The 24,421-nt window shown below is 40.3% G+C and overlaps 1 long non-coding RNA gene across 1 annotated transcript in view; it reads right to left on the reverse strand.

Annotated features, from left to right (window-relative positions):
* Nucleotides 1-4,981: 4,981 nt before the first annotated feature.
* Nucleotides 4,982-24,421, reverse strand: part of LOC110342414 — a 93,318-nt gene continuing 73,878 nt past the window's right edge. Inside the window, exons 3-4 of the long non-coding RNA XR_005881578.1 lie at nucleotides 10,641-10,712; nucleotides 4,982-5,326 (exon numbers count right to left, since the gene is read on the reverse strand). This is a non-coding gene — a long non-coding RNA (uncharacterized LOC110342414). The remainder of the gene's footprint in view (nucleotides 5,327-10,640; nucleotides 10,713-24,421) is intronic.

Here is a 24,421-nt window from a genome sequence, read left to right on the forward strand (position 1 = left end):
ACACTGAGATAGACAATTAATCAATGGGATCTCTTGATACTGAGAAGCTTCTGTAAGGTAAATGACACAGTCAACAAGGCAAAAAGGCAGCCCACAGATTGGGAAAAGATATTCACTAACCCCACATCTGACAGAGGGCTGATCTCCAAAATTTACAAAGAACTCAAGAAGAAAGTCTCCAAAACACCAAAGGATCCAATTAAAAAGTGGGGTATAGAACCAAATAGAGAATTTTCAATAGAGGAGTATAAAATGGATGATAGACACTTAAGAAAGTGCTCAACATCCTTAGCCATCAGGGAAATGCAAATCAAAACAACTCTGAGATACCGTCTTACTCCTGTCAGAATGACTAAAATCAAAAACACCAATGACAGTTTATGCTGGAAAGGATGTGGAGAAAGGCGGACACTCCTCCACTGCTGGTGGGAGTGCCAACTTGTACAGCCACATTGGAAATCAGTATGGAGATTCCTCAGAAAAATGGGAATCAGTCTACCACAAGATCTAGCAATTCCACTCTTTAGGCATATACCCAAAAGATGTGCATTCATACAAGGACATCTGTACCACTATGTTTGTAACAGTATTATTTGTAATTGCCATAACCTGGAAGCAACCTAGATGTCCATAAACTAAAGAGTGGATAGAGAAAATGTGGTACATTCACACAATGGAATACTACTCAGCAGAAAAAAAACAATGGAATCCTGAAATTTGCAACCAGATGGATGACACTAGAAGAAACCACCCTGAGTGAGGTAACCCAGTCAGGAAAAGACAAACATTGTATGTACTCACTCATATATGGATTTTAGACATGGAGCAGAGTAGTGCCAGCCTACAATCCCACCTCGAGAAAGTATGGGAAACAGGGAGGATCCTAAGAGAGATATGCATGGTACCCCAGAGAAGGATAATGGGACAGGATCTTCTGAGAGGATTGGGAGCATGTGGGGAGGGGAGAGGTAGCAGGGAGAAAGAGAGAGAGAGAGAAAAGTAGGGGAGAGGATGACAGGTCGGAGTATCAAGTTTGAGTGGGGGGAAGAATAGAGACCAAGATGAGAGATACCATAATAGAGGGAGTCATTATAGGTTTGAGGAGAGATCTGGTATTAACAAGATTTCCAGAGATCTACAAGGATAACACCATCTGGCAATCTAAGCAATAGTGGAGAGGCTAGTTTAAAAGTCCTTCCTCCAATAATGAGATTGACAACTACTTTATATGTCATCCTAGAGCCTTCAGCCAGTGGCTAATGGAAGCAGAGGCAGACAACCACAGCTAAACACTGAACTGAACTCCTGGAACCTAGTTGCAGAGAAGAAGTGATGAGAAAAAGGGTCAAGACTGGGCTGATGAAACCCACAGAAACAGCTGATCAGAACAAGGGCGAGCTCATGGACCCCAGACTGGGACTTACCCAGACCTCCTAAAATTGGGTGTCCGTGAGGAGGCCTTGGCAATCTATGGGGCCTTGAGTAGTAGATCAGTATTTATCCCTGGCATACAAATGGACTTTGGGAGCCCATTCCACATGAAGAGATACTCTTTCATTCTGGACCCATGGGGGAGGGCCTAGGCCCTGCCCTGGATGATATGACAGACTGTGGAGATCTCCCATGGAGGGCCTCACCCTCCCTGGAAAGTGGAGTGGGGACTGAGTGGGGGACTGGGGGAGTTGGTGGGTGGCAGGGGAGGAGGGGAGGGCGAGGCAGTTGGAATTGACATGTGAAGCAAGCTTGTTTCTTATTTAAATAAAAAAACGCATGCAGAATTCAGAAAGAAGTGTAGGAAATGAGATTATATATAATAATTGACCAGATTTGTACATAAGTATACATCTATAAATGTGTGTAGTATATGAATAAAACATACTATAAAAGAAACTGCAATAAGTATATCAAAATAGTGGTTATATTTTAGTAGTAGGATTATGACTAATTTTTAAATTATTTTTATTCCTTTCTGTGTTCCAATCACATAAGTTAATTTTGCAGGGATAGGGTGGGTTGCAAAAAGTTCTCAGGTATCCCAGGCTGATCCAGAACGCATTATGTAGTTAAGGATTATTTCAAATGCCTGATCCTTCTGGCTCAACTTACTGAGTGGTAAGATTAGAGGCAGCTTCACAGTTCAGTCATTTTGTATGTGTGTTGGGTGAGGGGTTGTTTGTCTACTGACGTCTGTTTGTTTTATGTGTCTAAGCGTTTTGCTTACATTTATGTGTGTGTGAACTATATGACTGCAGTTCCCTCAAGGCCAGAAGAGTTTCTGATCCCCTATGACTGGAGTTACAGATATCGTGAGCTGCCATGTAGGTGCTGGGAATTGAACCTAGGTCCACTGGAAGAGCAGCCAGTGTTCTTAAATGTAAACCATCTCTCCAGTCCCTGTTTGCTTGTCTTTTTGAGACAAGATCTGACTATCTAGCCCTGGCAACCTAGAATTTACTATCTAGGCCAGGCTTGCCTTAAATTCACAGAGATCCGCCTTCCGCTGCCTACCAGGTACTGGCATTATAGGTGTGAGCCACTTTGCCTAGTGTCATAAGTCAATTTTTAAAATTAAAATCCAAGTACATTTTCACTCACCTGTGCAGTCTCTGTCGCCCTCAGCAACTTCCATCAGATTCCTTTATCAGTAGAAATACTAATATTATCTTCCTTCTTAACCTCTCACGTTAATATTGCTGACTTCTCACACCTTCCTATTCAACTTTCACCTTGTGATCTACTCTCAGAGCTTTCCTCCTTGACCTGTACACACCTGTGTGTTAATCCTTCCCAGGGTTCTCAGCAATACTGGTCAACAATCAGTGTTTCAAGTAGGAGAAGAAGTGGCTACAAAGAGAACCTTAGAAAGACTTCTAAAGCATGAGACTGATGGAGAATAATCTTTAAGGAAGACTCCCAGAGGAAGCTCATTAAGCTAGGCAGACAGGGAGAGGGAATCGTGCAAGAATATGAACCTTTGACTGGTATGCAGGAACTTGGAGCATCAGAGCTGTTTTACCTGGCAGACACCTGGCCCAGTTTTTGCAAACCCCAATCATTGAAATGGAAAAATTAGTGACCTAGTAATCTCTTCCAGCAGGCAATTCCCTCCCATCAGAGACTAGCAACAACTTGGAAACACTCAAGGAGCAGATGCTCCAGCTAACAAAGGAAATCAGGTACCAACAGTGTCTTTTACCATGGTGATGGGCAGAATGAGGAAAAGGAGGAGAAGAGAAAGATGGAAAGACAATTGTGAACAAATCCATTCAGGTGCTAAAGTGACAGAGTCATCCTGGCTTGGAAGAGTACTGGCTCAAGCTAATGCAGCCTCAACACCCAGGTGTGGTAGGATACCATTAGTCAACACAGTCACCCAAAGGCATTTACAAATTCCAAAATGTTTAACTCTAGAGCATGGATTCCTGCATAGATGGTCATACTACTGGCTGGAATTCCCATAGATGTTTGAAGATTAGATATACTCAATTTTTTTCTAACACTAATTCTTTTTCTATACAACTATGAACCTTAAAAACAGCTGCTAACCTTCTCCATGAGATGCTTCAGTTTTAGAATCAGATAAAAGGATTCTTTGGTGCAATGATACAAATTACCCCCTGGAATAAGAGGGTTTGTAAACTATGCCATTAAAACCTTCACCCTTTCTAGTTCTGACCCCTTGGTGTCATCAGCAAGTGGATTCCCAAATCCCCTCTTCATTCCTTCATTGTCTGCAGATTAACCTGGAAACAGGCGCTGAGTCAGTTGCTCCATAGCAGATTGATTTAGGTTTGTGCAGAGTTAGTTTAGATGCAGGTTTGAAACAGCAGTAGAAGTTGGTCATTTTGGTGAAGAACTCAATAACTTTGCTTTTCATCATGTTCTGACAATATTGTATTTTTAAATGGTGTGTGTGTGTGCACGCACGTGCACCTGGCATATGTGTGGTGGTAGTCAGAAGACAACCTTGGCTGTCAATCCTCCCCTTCTACCTTGTCTAAAACAGGATCTCAGGTGATCAGCTGCTGCACACAATCCAGGTGCACCCCCCAACCTTCCAGAGAGTCTCCTGTCTCCATCTGCCATCTCACCACAGTGACACAGGGATTTGCAGACACATGCTACCACTTCTAGACTTCTGGAGGCTCTGAAGACGTGAACACACACACACACACACACACACACACGCATGCACGCACACACACGTGCAGTAAGTGCTTCACCCATGAGCCATCTCTTCAGCTCCTGAAAATATCATGAATACTCAACAAAGTCCTTATTTTTCTTCCTCATACCCCTACAGCAAAAAAGGAGAAGCCCCAAATAGTAAAAAATGACTGAGAGCCATTAACACAAAATACACAGCAGTAGGAGGAAAAAAAATGTTTTATAATTTTGTATGCTAGGAAAAAATGAAAGTAGAAGAGACATTTAAGACTTAAGATGTCTTTCTCTTTAATAAGCAGCTTGTTTCCAAAGGGGGGGAGGTTGTGACTCCAATGACAGTCTTCAGGAAACTTGATGATGTCATTTCCTTTGAATTGGCCAGTTACATAAATTCTGGAAAAAAGCCAACTAAAACAGTCCCCAAACAGATGGCCATGTGTGTAAATGCCAGAAAGTGAGAACAGCCATTTGCAGTCATATTTTTTTACCCTACACATGGTATAATATTTATTTTATAGTCTCTCTTATGGACTTATATGGATCATACCTGTCATTTTTTTAGTGGGATGGGGTGAATCCCCAAGGAAGCACTCATAAAATACAAAACACAAATCATGAATTAATGAAAACTAAGGTATCGAGCAAAAGTAAGCATCGCTGGGTGGATTTAAGCCTTCAGAATGGTCTGCACGGTCTGCACAGTGCAGTCCATACAGCCGAGAACTCTAGAAATGAAGTGTCTGGAACTGTCAGGAAATATCAAGACGAAGTAATTTTACAATGAAGCAAATGAAAACACTCAAAGGGTCTGAAGAAATCTGAAATAGCACGTTTACTTGGATTTTATCAAAGTGGGGGCAGGCATGCATACTTCATAGATGAACTTTTAGCCCTTCAAAGCTCAAGTAAATGTGTGTCTTCCTGGTAGTACTGAACCATACCCTCTTCTTGTTCCAAGTCCATATTGATGCAATCAGGAGAAGTTTACACATTTGTAACTGTGAAGAATTTCAGTTATGCATAATAAAACACAGCAAGGAGCTTGAGGCTTTTCAGCTTCAAAAACCAACTTCTGCTCTGGTCTGCGATGACTGATAATAGCATTTCCTTTCTTGGCTGTGATGGAGACGTGTTCTTCTAATAGCCAGCTCAGCAAATGCTATGGAGGTTCAAAGAAAAGTAAATAAACCTTTGGAGATGCCATCATTTATCTTCATTTGATATTTCAGTGTCCGTTAAATAAGGACAGGTGAAATGCAGATGATTATCTACCTTCTTAAACATAGGTAACTTAGAGATGAGCATGTGCAGATAAAAAGTAAATGGTAAAAAAAACCTGTGGCAAGATACTCATGGGTGGGTCTGATCATTTTCTTCATACTGAAAACATTACTTCCTTGGTATTCAACCAATTTAATTTCTCTTCCATTCATCAGATTTCCATCTGTAACTACACACTGTAACATCCACCTAGATATACAGCAGTAAAATGTTGCTGATTTACCTGCTCATGAATATTGATTATGGTTATGGTGTGAAGGCTAAGCTGGAAGTCCCTAATGAAGAGATGCCAGCTGTGGGGCCCTTTACATTTTATATACTCTACTTATCTTTGTTCTCTTTAATGTTTCTACCTAGTCTTGTGCTATTCTAAAACTTGGATAGCCCTCCATTCCCTCCCCCCCTCGCAATGTTTAGAAACCTGGCATTTCTCAAGAGTCTTCCATACCCTTGGGTCAGGGCAGGACAGTGTCAGAGACCCTGTCACCTTTAGGTAAGATTGTGTCCTCAAAAGGTTCTGTGCTTATTTTGGACGCCACCGCTTGAACTCCACCAAGCACACTAATAAGTTCCATATGCCCATTTTTTGAAGAACACATTTTCAAAGCAGCAAATGTTTTGACGGATTGGCTCTTGGAGAGCCTAAATACTGTTATACACATCGTTTAGCATTTCACAAGGCCCCTACTGTTAAAGTCTGGGAACGGGGCCAGGGTAACCTACCTACAGTGCTCTAAGTAATGTGAAAATATTGAGAATTCTTGACCATCCAGCTTCGCTGAGACGTATTTGGAATGTGAAGATTTCTTTGCTGCCATGGAACTCTGTGAATGTGTGGGTGTACACACATTCAAGTAAAAGAAAGAATTGGGCCCTTAGAGTCAATAAATTAACTCAAAACCTCAATGATGGGGTTTTCTAGATGTTTGAACTTTTAACATGTTCATCTAAAGTAGTTGGTGAATTCTGATCATGAGTGTGCTTGTGTGTGTGTATGTGTGTGTGTGTGTGCGTAGTAGTAGTAGTAGTAGTAGTAGTAGTAGTAGTAGTAGTAGTAGTGACAAACAGCACAGAAGTCAAATAGCAACTTTTAATCTTGCTGTTTGCAGTTAAAGGTTTCATGAAGTTTTATGCCCTAGTATTATCTCTGTACATCTTATATATGAACTATTTCCTTCCTTTCCTCCTTTTGTTGTTGTTGTTGCTACTGCTACAATGAGAGAGGCTAGTTGTTTGATTTTAATTTGGAGGTGGGCCTTGAATCTGTGAGCATCCTGATTGAACCTCCTGGGTGCTGGGATGGTGTACTTGTGTTGAACCTGGCTGAATACACACTTCTAGTGTACCTGTTCACCTTTTAAATAATTGGTTCCTAAATTTCTTTTATGAAATCCATCCTACTGCTAAATCTTACATATGTTTTTGAATCTGATAAGTCTTTTATTCTGGCACTTATTTACAGAAAATATTAAATGCAGTAGTCATTTCAAAAAACAACACTATTATTATTGTTGTTATTGGTATTATTATATTTTATCCCTGAGAAGAAAAGACCATGGTGATACACTTCCTCACCAATGTAGGCTATGAGGAAGGAGGTGCAAACACATTGAAGATATAATATTAAGAATGATTGAATGTGTGCTGACTAAAGAATAATATAGTCCAATGAACTCTGGCAATATCAAGAAGGCAGTAAGCATGTATTACTTCATTTGTTAAAAATGGAATATGTAAGGAGAAAGTATAGCAAGGAATGCAGTAAGATAACTACATTAAAATCAGTTACACAATAAAGAATGTTGAAATGCTGGGTCTCTTTCCTTCACTAGATTGTCAAAACCTCTTTTTCCTCATCTACTGCAAGACAAATCATCTTATAGAGCTTATTGAAGCTGAAAGTAGATCACCTTTGTAGCAACTTGTATATAGGTGACCATGTAAACACTAGGATTTCCAGTATTATTAATACAATTATTGAAATGCTAATCAATAATTGACTATTAGTCAGGTGTGTGTAAGGTACCCTATCTTCCTTGCTCTCTGCATCAACTAATAGAATAGATACAAAATAAGTAATCAATGAATATATATCTCATTGTGATAGAAAATGAAAGAGTAGAGTGTTGGGTTTAGTACAGGGGTGAACTGCATTATCTGAGATGGCCAGAGTAAGCCCATTCATAGGAGTAATGCTTTCCAGACACTAGATGATGGACAGGAAGTTTATGGTGGTTCCTTTTTGTGGACAGTACAAAAACTAGAGTAACCTCAGAGGCAGGAACCTCAATTACAGAATTATTTCCATCAGACTGGCGTGTAAGCATGTCTGAAGGGCATTTTCTTGGTTGATGATTGATATGGAAGAGCCCTGCCCACTTCGGGAGGTGCTATCTCCAAGCAGGATGCTGTGGGTTGTACAGGATAGCAAGGCTAGCAAGCCATGAGAAGGTAACCAGTAAGCAGGTTTCTTCCAGGTCTCCACCTCAATTCCTGACTCCAGGATCCTGCCTTGAGTTCCTGTCCTGAATCCCCTCAGTGATCAATTGTAACCTGTTATTTATATGATGAATAAGACCGTTCTTCCCCCAAGTTGTTTTTGGTCAATGTTTAGTCACAGCAACAGAAACTAAACTAAGACCAAACTGTAGTTTACATACAATTCTCAGAAAATACTTGGGACAAAAGTGGGCCTGTTATGTGTGTCCAAGAAATGGAGAGAAGGCCCGTGTGTGTGTGGTCAGTGAAGTCAAATGAGATACAACAATAGGTAGACAAGATTCTGATGCCTGCTTTTTATTATTTCCTTTTAAGCTAATGGTCAGTCAACACATTTGGATTTTAAGAGACTAAACAGAAATTATTTCCTTTTGATGGTGGGAGCAGGAAAAGTACTTTTAAGTTGTTTTTCTTTGGTTTGGTTTAGGTTTTTTAGCCAGTGTCCAAGGTGGAAATTCTTTGTGGTTGGCATCTGTTCCAACTTGTAGGAGGCCATGCCCTATGCTGTTACCCAGAGGCAGGAACCTGAAAAATCACAGCTTGAATCTAACATTTCATTTTTTAACTAGGAAAAATACAGATGTATTCTTTTAAACCTAAAACAGTGAGTATGCCCAAAAGCTCATCAGAGAAGAAATCATAAAATGCTTCCCTAGTTAGAATTTCATGTTCAACTTTGCCCATGATTCCCAGATAATTAGGCCAAGCTGTTGATGGTAGTTTGGCTTTCTAGTGAATTCCAAGATTTTCCCAGTCAAGTACAAGGACATTGCCATCTACTAAGAGGAAAGCAGCCCCTTACAAAGTGAACACCTACATGTATATTCTTTCAAATATTATCTACACAATACATGGAAGGAAAAATACATAGCATTTTAATAAAGGTTAGGACTTCCACAGTATGATGAAGTTTCAGAGTTGGATGATATCTCTAAAGTTTTCTAGCTTTCTCCATCATTATAGACATGAAGAGAATTATATTCACATAATCAAGCTCTCTTGATACAACCACTTAGATAAAAAGATAAGGGTCCTAATCAAAATTCAGCTCATCTAATTCCTTAGATTTCCTATACATGTGTGTAAATACGCAGACAGGTATATATGCTGTTCATGAAGGAAATCAGATTTTTTTTCTTAAGACTTCATTACTAATGATTGGGGAGCAGAGAGGACAGTGGGATAATGTAGGGTGACACATACTGAAGATCAAAGAATAACTTTTAGGAAAAGGTTTTTTTTTACTCCACATTAGATGTGAGGATCAAACTCAGGTTGTTAGACTCCTATGACAGGTTGGTTTTTTTTTCCACTGGGTCCTCTCTCTGGCCAAGAAATTGGGTTCTTATTGAGAAAAAAAAGAGAAATTCATTCAATTGTTATTTTCTGAGTGCATTTTACCGAACATTTATCCAGGCTCAAATAATGTCTATGGATTCAAACTTCAACAGCAAGTGTTGTCAGCAATACAGTAGTTCTAAAATTTGAGAAATGAAAAGTGAACATGTATACTTTTAATGAAGACTTGCAGGGACACATGAGTACAGAGCTCCATTCCCTGGCTGTAAACTACTACCTTAGGCTCATTGGTTATTGAAATTAATAAAATAAGATACCTTATTCATGTATTAACATCTCCTATTAGGTTAAAAAATATATGTACTTAAAGATGATCATGAAGAACCCTCAGTTTATTTGTTTGTTTTTGCTAAAGTGTGAAAGCTGTTTCAGAATACAACATGCGTTTAAGGCAGAGTTGGTGATGTGTTTATACAGAAAAGAAGGACCAAGGACCCTTGGTACCAAGAACCAAACATGTTCAGAGTGAAGCAGAAACCAGTGATAGTCAGATCATGAACAACTACTGTTAGACTTTGCCTGCATTGCACAAGTGTTACAGGCAGTAGATAATAATGAAAGAACATGCACGTACATATTAAGGGGAAGATGGTGAGGAAGGAAATGAATAATCACTAAATGTTTTCTGTGAGTTAGGCTCTATGAAATACTTGTTTTTTTTCAAGTTGGGGGTCCCTTTGTGCAGACCTGACTGACCTGGACCTTACTATGAAGAATAGGCTGGCTTAAAAACTTGTGGATACCCAACTGTCTTTACCTCTCAAGTGTTAGGCTTAAAGAAATGCCCCACCATGCTCAGTCCGTATAGGAAACTTTAAATAACACACTATCCAGGTCTTCTTACATTCTCCAAAGAGCTTTAAATATTTAATGTAATTCTATATCCAGTGTGGATTGCCACACTTGAAAAACAAGGCAACATTTTGTCACATAATTCCCAAGAAGAGCTTGAGATTCTGCTTTTTATTTTGTTTAGACAAGTGGCAAACTAAAGGACTTGTCAAACTTGTGCTAGGACAACAGAGTTCTTTCTGAGAACACGTGATTTTTGCTTCTCTATCTTGCATCAGAGGTGAATCATAGGGCTATTTTTTAAAAAGCCTTGTTCTTGAAAGGGTTTGGGATTTAAGCAGTGATTGTTCACATTGCTGACAGATTATCACATGTCATGATTATCACATTGCTGACATGATTGTTTTGTAGCTCTCAAACCTAAACACTCTCATCTTCCCAGTTACACAAAGAACTTCTAGTCCCTAACATTGATTTGGCAGATTTTCACTTCTCAACCCCAAAATTTTAGGTCTAGAAATAGAATATTCAAGTGAACTTACCACAAGCTTCAGTTAGAGGCCACCGATGATACAATGATTGCATTTTACAGATAAACTAGCCCACCTTCAGCCCTGCTGAGAAAAAGAGAGAGGTGATAAGCCTCGTCCTATAAGCTGTGGTCATGTAGGAGTGAGATCTGGCAAAGAAGACCTGAAACTATTATCACATATTTAGAGGCAGTGTGCCCACACTCTCCTTCCTATGAGGCTATTTTGGATAACTTTTCATTGTTATCATGATTATTAATATTAGTTGTACAAAATGATGAGCTTCACAATGACAATTTTCATATACATACCAAATGTATTTTGATCACCCTCACTTTCCATCATCTCCTTCCCTTGTCTTCAAGAGGAAGGGATCTAGTGTCAGCCTTCTTTTTATGGATGTCCAGTTTTCTCAGCACAGTTTGTTGAAGGTTTTGTATGTTCTCCATGTACATTCTGGGCACCATGGCTATTGTTATAATATATCATGAGGTGGTATCTCTAGCGGGTCTCACAGAGGGTAAGGGACAAAGAAGAGGTGGGATACAGACAGAGACCTATAGCTATATCTCTGGGACTTCTGTTCTATTGGTCTGTGTGTATAACTATCTAATATAATGAGCTCAGTTACTGTGATACTTCTAGTATTTCTATAAGAATGTCAAGTAGAAGTAGCTTTATTATGCCACAAATAGGATATAGACAGTATTAATTGAACAACTAACACACTGTATATTTGGATTTTGTGCATTTATAAGCAGGCATTACACTCTTTATTTGTAGAAAGGAGACTGCTATTTGAAGTCATTATTTTCATAACTTCTCTAAGTTCGTGTTGTAAGGAGTAGCACAATCCATAAAATAACTCTAACTGAGCTGAACATTCATGCTAAATTCTCAGTGTTCAATTTCCCTTCCTGAGTAGAATATCCTTTTGCAATAGGCTTATTGCTCCAGGGAACTCAGAACAGGGAGGCAGATTATAAAGCATATAGTGGATTAGTGTGTTTTAGGAAATATCAGTTTTAGGATACGATTTATGGGTCAACCTAATTCTCATCCAATCTGGTGAAAACTTTACCCTTCAAGCATCCCAATTTGCCTTGCAAACAACACTGCTAAGGAATCTTTCCACCAGGAGGTATGTAACTGGAGGAAGGCTTTGAGCTTTCACAAGTCATGCTATTCCTACTTAGCTCTCTGTCTCATGCTTTTGGATTTAGCTGTGAACCCTAAGAACCTGCTTCAGTGCCATTCCTGTCTCTCTGCTGCCATTGTCTCCGCCATGATAGTCATGGTCTGGAACCCTCTGGAATCATGAACCCCACATTGAACAATTGCTTTTATAAGTTGGCATGGTCATAGTGCTTTGTCACAGTCATTGAAAATTAACTAAAACAGAAGGTAATTAACTGTCCTGGGTCACTCCAAGGTGAGGTCACTCAGCACTCCAGGGTGAGATCACTTCCAATATGGAACTAGAAGCCCCAAAAAACAGGACAAGGTGTTCACCCTAAATAAAGAACTAGCATATTGACTCCCTTCTGTACAAGGTCAGTATTTTATCTTTCGTGGGATACATTTTATACTGCGTTTCAACCCTAATTCTAGTTACAGGTGCTGTTAAATGTGTCTTCAAAGACAGTGCCTATGTAGATAGTATAAGGGGGAAAGAAGAACACAAAATCCTTGAAAGTCCTGAAACTTGATAGTAAACCACCCCATTAAAAAGAGGAATCTTTTCTCTGTCATTAGGATCGCAAATCAAAATACTATAATCGTGAATGAGAATGTCCTAGCTCAGTTCACTCACTCAGTTTTGTTTTCATTGCTGTTGTTTGCTTGCTTGCATTTTTAGACAGATGCTAATGAAGCACAGACAGACCTTATTCTCACTATGTAACTGATGTTGGCCTTGAACTCCTAATCTTCTTGCTTCCACCTCCCAAATGCTAGGATTACAGATGGGCAACATGCTTGCCTTTTATTCAGTTCTTAAATTTGTGTTTTTAAAACTTCACTAAAACTCAGACATGTGAAAGTCTTTCATTGCCTTAATATTAATGATTTCCACGAGGGGAAATGTAATCCATGTGTTTATAATTCATTCCAACCCTGCCATATTACTACACTAAAGAAAATGCTAACCCTTAAGCCATTGCTGGTGATTCAGTCTCAGAAAGGAGAAAATGTGGATTTTGTAGCCCAGGTCATAGTGTTAAAGCACTTGATCTAAACCACATAGTGCTGAAGTGTTTCAGGGAAGAGTGTGGAGTCCACATGCAAATCCTAGAATGCCTCCTTTTCCATAAGGATTGACTTTCCAATTGTAAACTATCATTTATACAGAGACAACAGAATAATTTTTGGAATGTAAAATAAAATAATTTCCCTACTTGTCTAATCTGCTTTGTGAGCATTGAAGTATTATATTATTTTCTACTTTTCCTGTCCTTTGGGAAATTACTAAAATCCTTGATGGCCAAGATGAGACATGATTAGCAATTGCATTATTTATTTCTAAATTATTTCTAATTGCTTAAAGCCCTCTATAGGATTATCAATACATATAATTTTATTAATTTTATTTTCAAACCCACATCTTTCCTTCTATGTATGCTCAGAAATCTTAGTAACATCAACTTCATTCATTCATTATTTATTCATCATGAGAAATTTAGGTCTCTTACGTGGAACAAAATTAAACTGCTTTTGCTACCAGAAAATTAAAAATAAGTATTGTATAGGAAGGTTGGTGGTCACTATAGATTTGTACAAAAATAGCCTAGCAATTCCATAATCTGAGTGATATCCTCTTACTTGTAAGATCAAGGAAGAATGTTGGGGAAGGTCATACTTGAATCGGACTCATTCACAGATTTGTAGGAAGGGAAGGTGCAGGGCAGGAAGATAGGACATGTGATAGGAATCAATTCTGCCCTTTGGGGACTGAAAATCTTAAAGGAATGGAGGGAGACTCTAAGCATGTGTGCTGAAGTGCAGTAAAGCTTGCAGAAGTGCTGACAGTTCTAAACCAGGAGTTGTCACACCCTGGCCAAACTGTGTCCGTGTGGCAGAGAGGCCTGGAACATGATGGAGAGCTTGCTATTTCTGTTTGCAGACCATTTAAAAGAAAAGGAAGAAACACTAAAACTCACATCAGAGGCTCTATCACCTGTCCATAGCCACTGACCTCTCTCTTCTTTGCTACCTTCACCATATATTTGTCCATCAGGGTCCCAGCACCATAAAAAAAATGACCATCAGCAGCAGGGGAGTGAGTTTAGTGGAGAAGTTAGAGATTAGCTGTTGTCTTCAGAAACACTATGACCTTCATTTGTGGAAGACAATGCGATCACATTTGGCATTCTGCATTTTCAAAACAGCCCTAGGAGGAAGTCATTACAGTCAGTCTCTCCTTTGAAGATGGGGAGAATGGCTTGGAGAGGTTAATTCCAAACACTATCCAGGGATATCAGGTGAGTGTTGCTTTCCATAGGAGTGTCCAGAATTCTTGCATTTATAACTATTCTCTATTCTTAGCTCGTTTTTAGTTAAAACAAAATCACAACTTCCCGGGACACATTCATCTGGAGGGAACTCTAGCCAGAAAGGCAGATGAGTGATGAGAAGTCAGGTGGGTTAGCATTCAAGGACATGGGGACCAGGAGACTCAGGGTAAGAGTGAGACTAGAATTAAAATAGTAGTGACATTGTTCACTTTAACTCCACCCTTGTGATGCAATAGAAGACACTGTAGGAACATAAGAGAAACCTCATTAATGGCTCCTGAGGTGATCACTTCCTGTTAGACAAAATTCATTTGACAAAAGGGAAAAACTAAGGAAAGGCAGAATATTCTTAAAACAAACAACTAATCTCTGAGTTTCCACAGCCATTTGTTAGCCATCAAGTGCTCCCTAGAACTAGCAACATGAATCGAAAATGCAGTAGACTAAACAGAAAATGAGGAAACATATTTTGTATTTTTTAATTGATGGCGGCCATAGCGTGTCTGGTAAAAACAGGTCAGCTTGAATAATTAAAGCACAAACTCACTCCATTTCTTTATTCTTTCCTTCTTCTTTTAAATCATAGGCTAGAACATTTAATAGAAACCAGGCAGGAACTGGGTAAAAGAACCCATTTAATCAATGTCTCCCCTGGACTAGACTCATGGAAATTATTGCGGATTCTTCTTGGAAATTCTAGATGTTCCTGTTTCACCTATTAAAACAAAGGAAGACCGAGACACTGTCCAGCTTCAAATCCCAATGACAAGACCATAGCACGAAAGAGCCTGCTTCCCACTTTCCTCCTCGCTAGGCACTGTTCCTGGGAGCTTGTCCCTCCACGGTCACACGCTTACACTCTGGTTGTGTGTGCGAAAACTGACACCACATTTCTAAAAGTCCTGGTCTTCACAGGAGAACTAATTACATAATACAGTTCAATAAACTGGTGTTTCCATTACAGTTTTACACTTCAGAACACTGGAAGCAAAACATCAAGTTCTTATAGGTTGGAAATTTTTCACTGGGGAGAAAAATTAAACAAGTAATTTATTCACCCCTCCATCTATCCACTCATCTCTTTCCTAAAACTATTCATTTGCACGGCATTCTGCAAGGAAGGTGCTGTGAGGAAACTTTTGAAAAGTAATTATGTGTACTTATGTTGATGTAGGACATATTCAAGGCATGCGCACAAAACTTCAAGTTCAGTATAGGAATGGCGTGAAGCATCAGAACACAATCCCAGTTTGGGCTTCATTAAATTCGGGTTAATAAAGTGAGGATGAAGGCTAAGTGTGGTGATGCACGCTTGTAACCTCAGCAGTCAGAGTGCAGAGGCAGAAGGACCACCCTAAGTTCAAGGCCAGACAGGTTTCTTCTTGAGTTTGAGGCCCAGCAAGGCTACACGGTGAGACCCTATCTCAAAATAAATACACAGTTTCTTAGTGAGTTAATAAAACATAAAATGGAGATTACAGTACTCATGACGTATGCCTTTGGAGTTTCATCAGTTACCACAGTCATGTGATTTCCAGGTAGATGTGGAATAAGTCCTCTATTCTTCTCCAAAGTGGTTATTACTCTGGCATAATTATTTATGTATTTTGATGTAAAATGTATGTGTTGTTTATTATATTATGATGCCATATTGTGTACATTATATAAACTCTTATATAATTTGCATGCATATGTATAAATATATACATTATATGCACATAGATAGAAAACTAGTGCCCTTCTCGATTCTCACTTTTCTCAACAAAGGGAATTTGTTTTTCTACATTGAAATGCCACTGTAATTTTTTTCTTTTCTTTTCTATTTTTGATTTTTTTGAGACAAGACTTCTCTGTGAAATAATCCTGGCTATCCTGGAACGGTTTTGTAGACAACCTGGTCTCAAACTCTCAGAGATCTGCCTGCCTCCACCTCCCAAGAGCTGGGATAAGAGGCATGCGCCACCACCTCCTGCCTAACTTTTTCTTTAAACACATTTCCTAAGCACTGAACATTCAGACTTATGAAAATTTAAATTCAGTTGTTCCAGAGAGGACCCTACATCTGCACCTGATTTCCCAGACTTCTTCCAGGGCCTTGATGTCCGCGAGGCCTGAGTCATCAGGCTCCCGCTGCAGTGCCCAATGCAGAGGCAATTTGAATCATGGAAAACCTCCTTGATTTTGCTGTTCTCACTGTGTAGCCTAGATTAGCCTGAACTCTTTATCCTTTTGACTCTACCTCTCAACACTAGGATTTCAGGCAGAGGCCGCACATCTGGTTCAGGACTCTGCTCTTAATGTAAGAACTTCAGTCTGGATCCCAACATCCCAGGAGCTGTCAATCTGGGGAGAGCTACCACTCTTGTGTTGTTGTTTGTTTGTTCATACAATTTATATATGAGTGCTTTGTCTGCATATATGCCTGAACATCAGGAGTGGACATCGTATCCTGTTACAGATGGTTGTGAGCCACCATATGGTTGCTGGGAATTGAACTCAGGACTTCTGGAAGAGTAGCCGGTGCTCTTAACCACTGAGTCATCTCTCCAGTCCCAAGCTACAATTCTTTCATTTTCCATAGAGAAGTATCAGAGTGTTCTTCTGGGGGGATGCCAAACCCTGTTAAACTCCTGGGACTGTCCCCATTTCACACAGGGCTGCTTCAATAGCTCCACAGGTTAAATCGTAGAAAATTCTTCCGAGTACCTGGGATCTTGAGACAGGAGGACTGAGATTTTGAGGCCAGCCAGTACTACATGATAAAGCTATAGCTCCAAAAAATAGTTTTTAAATAAAAAACAACTAGCATTTAAAACCAAGCAATACAGTCACTTTTTCCCAGCAGTAACAGAAATCCCGATTTAAGAAAGTGTTGTTCTCTATTTGAAGGAAGGTAAAAAACATCTCTCTCATCTTTTTCCACATCAGAGATAATTAGAATGTATTATCCATAACCATGTACATGCATATCTCTTGATCTGTTATCTGCATATGTTTCCATCTGTCTTCACCTGCAACCTTCTTACCTGTTTTTTTTTTTTTTCTTTCTACCACATCCCAAATAACTTAGAACAAATAGGCTGGCATGTACAGTTGTTAGTAAATTGCCTTGGTGTCTTTTAGAAATATTGCAAAATAAAGGAAGTATGGTACTAGCCAGTCAGTGGTGGTGCACGACTTTAATCCTAGCACTCAGGAGGCAGAAGCAGGCTGGTCTCTGTGAGTTCAGGACCAGCCTGGTCTACACAAGGAGTTTCAAAACAACCAGAGCTACACAGGGAACTACTGTCTTGAAAATACAAAGGCAAGCATGCAGGCAGGCAGAAAGGAAGGAAGATAGGAAGGAAGGAAGGATGAAAGGAAGGGAAGGAAGGAAGGAAACAAAAGTGAGGTGCTGAAAAGAACCCCAGAAGTCATTTAGTCATTATTCCTTAAACTTTAATTTTCTCATACCATATTAACAATTTTTGTAATACATGCCATGGTCTATTTTTCTTGCTAGGTATTTAAATTAAATTATTGACTTTAGTAAAGTACAGTTAGTAGCTTATTAAAGAATAAGTTAGAGTGATTACAAATTTGCCTGAAAATACAATTTTCCCACGCATACTTTAAGACCTGACCTTGCTAGCAGTCCACATTGATTTGCCAAGTAGCCCAGGCTGGCCTCAAACTCATCATCCTACTGCCACAGTCTCCAAAGTTCTGAGATTCAGGTGTATGCCATCACATGCAGCTTGAAAAGATATAAAATCTTTAAACAGTCTTATTCTACTCTAGCCATTGCAGAATGCAAAGGCTACTGCTTGCCCCATCTCTTGGTAATCAGAAAGAATGTGAAAGGAAATAACTTCCCTCGTATGACTGACTCTTCTATAATTCAGGTGTATGCATCACCTAAAAGAACGGTGTCTCTCTGGGCAGAGAGGCTTTAATCCTTGAATCAGGAGGCAGAAGCAGGCGAATCTCTCTGAGTGTGAGACCAGCCTAGTCTACACTGTCAGTGCCGACGATAGTAAGACCCTGCCTCACAAAACAACAAAGAAACGTATCTTATACTTCCTAAACTAGATTAGGGCTTTAACTTGGCTAATATGGAATTGAGTCCTAGAGAAAAAGTCCCTGGTAGAGCTGACAATAATTTTTTTGGCCTCTTGACGTTAAAAGCTGTACATGTGTCAACCAGAGCCCCACCTATAAACTGTCATATAATTGCCTGTCTACTCTCTTGAAATGGATTTCAAGTTTGCTGAGTTCAGGAGCTGTGGCAATGCACTCAAATACGCTCTTGCATATGGTGTCTTTCACTTGGCAGATGCTCCGTGAAGTTTGAGTCATTGTGATATGCCAATAGTGTATCACCAGGAAATCTTTATGTTGGCTCCAGATGAGGTTCAATGACTGTAATATCAGGCATTGTTCAAAAGGCTATGAACTGACTCCTTCACCACAGAAAGGTCTAGTCAATGCTGAGAGGAAGGAGAGATATGAAGTTTCACAGAAACAACTTTCAGAAAGGCAAGACATGCAGTAAGGTTTTTACACAAAACTGGAGGGACACAGAGAAAAGAACCAATATGGAGAATCAAAGAACACAGGAGGCGGGGCAGAAGAGGGTGACAAAAACATTTGTTCCAAAGACTAGCACAGGCAAGAAAGGGCTCTGTAGCTGACACAAGGCCAATTCAGCTCAAAATAGAAATAAACCTACCAGGCAGTGGTAGAGCATACCTTTAATGATACACTCAGGAGGCAGAGGCAGGTGGATGTCCAGTTGGAGACCAGTTTGGTCTGGAGTGAGCTCCAGGATAGCCAGGGCTATACAGAGAATCCCTGTCTCAAACAAACAAACAAAATTTATAAAATAAAACTTTAAAAGACTCACACAGAGAGAAACACGGGTGCAGAAGTTGCATTAACAAAATGTAAACACTTTTATCCATCCCCGGGTAGGAGTGACTTCCAAACTCCATATGCAATGTAACTGGCTTGGTCACATCAATTGGCAATCTTCAGCTAGGTCCTGTCTAGACTGTTTGTGCTAAAATCACATTGGTGTCTTAATGATTTGCTAAGCAGAGTTTCCATGTGGGTATCTTATAGCAATGAACCATCCAAACCTCAGGCAATGGAATAAATATGATGAAGCAGTCTGCCCAAGAAAATGAGTTGTATTTATCCAGATAGACCTGACAAAGAATGTTCTTTGTCCCATACATGAACTTTCTTTTCTTTGTTTTCCAGTTTGTCTCTAGGTCAGTTTGTTTGTATGAACTTATGTTTCTAAGAAAATGTGTTCCTTGGGTAATATCCATCTATAATTTCCCCCTCATTGCCACTTTACCGTAAACGGGAGAGAGCTCAGGGCAGCTGTTTGGGAAGAATTTATTGGTTCAGAATATCTCCCTCCCTCCCTCCCTCCCTCCCTCCCTCCCTCCCTCCCTCCCTCCCTCCCTCCCTCTCTCTCTCTCTCTCTCTCTCTCTCTCTCTCTCTCTCTCTCTCTCTCTCTCTCTCCCTCTCCCTCTCTCATGAAAACCCCGGAGTCTCTTCCCACCCCTGCACTCCTACCACCCATCCCCACTCCCACTCCTTCTCTGGACTTGCCTTATTTTTCTTGGAGATGATTTTTCACTTGTCAACCAAACACAGGAATTGGCACTGATATGTTAGAGCATTTCAGGGCCCCTGGAGAGGATTCACAGCTAGGTCAGAAGGAGAAGATGCCCACGTTCATTCCTAGAGAACTAATTAGCCTCCAACAACAAACCATCTCTAGAGAATACTACAACCTTGGTGTTAGAACAAGGGTTGTGGGCCAAACTCCTCTATAGGCCCATTCCATTCCCAGACATGAGAAACAAATCTTTTCCATGCTTTCACTAAGAACCTAAAAGTTCTATTTCCTGATAGAATTCCTTATTTTGAATAGGATCTTCTGAATGGTGGGCCAAGGACATTTACATCAAAAACTATCTGTCATTATTTATATAGCCCATGGTTGAGGCATAACTAATGCTTGAAAGTCATTTTGCCTATTGTATGATTCATGAGGTTTTTCTCTGAGATACTCCAGCAGTTTAAATATGAAGATGAAGTGTATATTACTTGTATATGTGTTCTCAACTGGTAACTTTATGAAAATTTTAGTGTGCTCTTTAAGTTACATTGCCTACAGACTTCCCACAGATCACTGTGGTGCTTTGAATAGAAATATGCCCTGTATGCTCCTGTATTTGAATGCTTGGTCACCAGGAATGATACTATTTGGAAGTGTGGCCATATTGGAAGAAATGTTTCACTGGAGGTGGTATTTGAGGCTTCAAAAGCTCAAGCCAGGCCCACTCTCTCTCTCTCTTCCTGCTGCCTGCTGATCTAGATGTAATACTCTCAACTACCTCTTGACACCATGTCTGCCTCTGTGCCACCAGGCTTCCTGCCATGATGACAATGGACTAAACCTCTGAACCTATAAGCCAGTCTCTCAGTTAAATGTTTTCCTTTATAAGAAGTGAAGTGTCTCTTCACAGCAATAGAAACACTGACTAAGACAACCACTAATAGCTAAAAAAGTTGTAGCCCGCATGTGACTTTTCAGTAGTGTTCACAGTAATATCTTAAGAATTCTAAAGCTTGAGAGCATTGTTTGAACATCTATGATTTTAGTCCCTTAACAGTCCATATAGCCTGTGGATGTACTAAATTTCTTAAGAAGGCCAGGCATGAGTCTCCCACAGTCTGGCCTATGTATACACATTTGGATAATTACTTTATGGACTATTAGGGGGAGCCCCAAGAAACAGAAAAAGGTGTGGAATCCCAGCTTCCACCCATGGCATAGCTCTAAAAGGAGGAATAAGAAATAAGTCAAAGTGGGAGCTGGGAAGAAGAGAGGGGTGAAGAGGAAGAGAGTTGGTCATGGGGGAACAGGAAGTTGAGTGGGTGGGGGTAGAATAGAGGGAAGAGGGAATCATGGGATAGAAGACAGATCAGGCACCATAGTGACCTCGAGTGATCTAAAGGGTTAGCACCAATTGGCAAGCTAAGCAATAGTGGAGAGATCACCTCGAATGCCCATTCCTGATAATGAACTTGATGTCTATAACCATCCGGGAGCCTTCATCCTGTGACTGATGGAAGCAGAGGCAAACACACAATTAATCACTGAACTGAACCCAAGGAACCCAGTGACAGAGAGAGAGGAGTGATGAGCAAATTGGCAAAGAATGGGCTGGCAAGACCAGCAGAGACAGCTGATCTGAGCGGGGGGAGAGCTCTTGGACCCCAGACCGACAGTGGGGAGGCCAGCATGGGACTGATCTGGACCCCCCAAATGTGAGTGTCAGCGAGAAGGCCTGGGCAACCTATGGGGCCCTGAGCTGTGGATCAGTGTCTATCCCTGGAATACAAACAGTCATTGTGTGCCTATAGCACAAAGAGGGATGCTCTCTCAGCCTGGACTCTTAGGGGAGTGCCTGGACCCTACCCAGAGTGAAATGACAGACTCTAGATATCTCCTATGTGGAGGGATTTGGCAGTAGGGTGGGAGAGTGGGGGGGGAAGGGGAGTGCGGGAGGAGGGGAGGGAGAGGGAGCTGAGATTGACATGTAGGACAAGCTGTTTTAAATTAAAATAAAAAATGGTAATAAAAAATTTTAAAAAAAAGAAATAAGTCAAAGCAAGGTATACAAGGTTCAGGCTCACCCTGGCCAGTTTTCTAACCAAATATATCTGACCTGGCCAATGGAGCATGCTAACAATATTCTGGGCTGGGATGATCAGTAGAACAATTCTGAGTGACTATGTACTCAACACCTTTTAAAAAAATGTTTTAATTTATTTTTTGGGAGTTTCATACATGTGTTTGATGTATCTTGATCCTAACTACTCCCAACTCTTCTTTACACTGCCTCTGGACCCCCTCAATGCATCTTCACATACTTGTACTGACATGGGCTCTTCCTTTTTCATAACTTACTGAATCTAGTAAGTGCTACCTTCATGCACATGGATATGGGACCACCTAGCATAGCATGGGCTGCCTACCACCAGGAACAGGTGTAAAGAAATATGACTCCCTTCACTCCTAAGCACCAGCCGCCAGCATCTCCTCAACTAAGCATAGAGACATATGAGCCCATCTTCGATCTATACTGTGATGGTGGCCAACTTTATCTTGTGAAAGACTCACATAGACAATTATAGCTGCTTTCATCCCATGAGTTCAACGGGCCATTTGATGTCCAGAAGATGACATTTCACAATATTCTTTCCCATCGTCTTGCTTATATTCTTTCTAACCTCTTTTCCACAATGTTCCCTGAGCCTTGGAGGGGTTGTCACAAATGTCAAATTTAGGGTTCAACACTCAACAATTACTCATTCTCAGTACTTTGACCAGTTTTAAGTTTCTGCCTTCCACTATAAAAATAAGTTTCTCTGACCATTGTTTAAATCAGTAGTAATCTACCTATATGTAACTGACAATGTTGTACAAAGCTGAAATGAGATTGAAACAATAAGACCGCAAAAAGCAGTCATGGGGCCAAAGTACCTATGGAAGAAGTGAGGAGGGGACAGTTACCACCTGATCAAGTCATCCCAGCACCCTCTTAAACATCTTAAGTAGTAGAAATAAGGCAAATCCAGTCTCATGTACTGCCCATGAATGGATCAAGCTTTCTATTATATTGAATGTATTAACCAGACTCACTCCAGGTCTCTGTCAGCTAAGAACCTTAGATAGAAATTTCCTGTATGGTAGTAAACAGTAGGTGGACTCCTATGGAGTGAGAATCAGAGGTTTCTCTTGGCATCCCACTCAGCATTTCTTTTTCAGATACCTCTGGCAAGTCCTAACCACTTCAAAGTACCAATGATATCTGGCATCTCTTTGCTTGTAGATGAACTTTGCTTTTCAACGTTTAGATCTGAGTGTGTTTGTTAGTTTCCTAAACCCCCAAAGCATCCTCCTTAAAACTTCCACCCCTAATTTAGTTTGTAACATTTGAGATTACTTTAGATCTTGAAGATGTTTGTCTCTCAGATTTAGCACCGTACGTGCTACTCACCAATACTTCCCGATTTCTATTTGACTTCTACGTGGCTCCATCTTTTCCCCTGGGTTTGTGTATTCTTCCTTGACTTCTTGTAGATGACAAGTAACCTCCCAGACACTATGAGATACACTTCTCCCAAACAGGCAGCCAACAGACAGATTGGGAAATCATCTGAGCCAAAACAGCTGCGGTGGGAGAGTTGGACAATCTAACATGGTACAAGCATTGAAAATTATTGCTTTCTAAAAAGCATGAAGCCAAAGTAGGAAATAGAACTCTAAAATCACCTAATCTGACTCTGATTTTCAAGATAGGGAAAGAACTAGCCTAGCAGTTGTATCATAATCACACAGCTCATAAGGAGAAGAACCAGCTATCAAGAGCAGTGTCTCCTCTTCATGTGGTAGGACTTTTTCATGTATGCAAGATAAGACCTCTTATATAAAACAGTCAACTAGAGTGGTTATTGGAAGCAACAACAATGGGAGGGTAAGTGATTCCTTTTTTGGCACAGTAGTGAATACAGATACTAGTTACAGAGCAGACTATGGCAGAGGCTATGGGCAAGCCTGTTTAAAGGGAGCCATAGGTAGAAGAGTCACAGAGCCCCCATGGAAGCTAAAATGACTACACTCGGGTACAGGCAGAAAATATTGTAAATGGACTTAGAAATAGTTTCCTGAGTGTTGGCAAGATGGCTCCATAGGTCAAAGTGCTTGCCATGCAATTCTCACAACCAGCCTTCAATCCACTATAGATGGAGAGAACAGACACTTCTGATAGTTGGTCTCCAATATACATATGTGTGCTGTGGCTCATACACACCTGCACACACACACACAAACATATTACACACACAAAGCAACAATAAGTTGAGTTTCTAAAAGTCACATTTTGTATGCTCAGAGTGTTACTCAGTGGTATAGTTCATGCATGCTTAGAGTGCAGTAGACCCTGAGTCCCATCCCTAGCATCTCATTTGAAGGGAGGAAGAAAAGAAGACAACATTGTTGGGTGTAGTGACACACACTGGTATTTCTGGCATTCAGGAGACTGAGGCAGGAGGATCCCCAGTGTGAGGCTAGCCTAGGGTCAAGAAATGGTGCAAGCAAACTACTGAAAAATGAAATCACTTGTGTTGTGAGATAAAACAATAAGAGAGAGGAATGTAAAAGTCATAGTCCTATTGAACAGAGGCCACAATGTAGAGTTAATGCATGATTG

This window comes from Mesocricetus auratus, unplaced genomic scaffold (assembly GCF_017639785.1).
Source record: "Mesocricetus auratus isolate SY011 unplaced genomic scaffold, BCM_Maur_2.0 Super-Scaffold_100015, whole genome shotgun sequence".
NCBI classification, from domain to species: domain Eukaryota; kingdom Metazoa; phylum Chordata; class Mammalia; order Rodentia; family Cricetidae; genus Mesocricetus; species Mesocricetus auratus.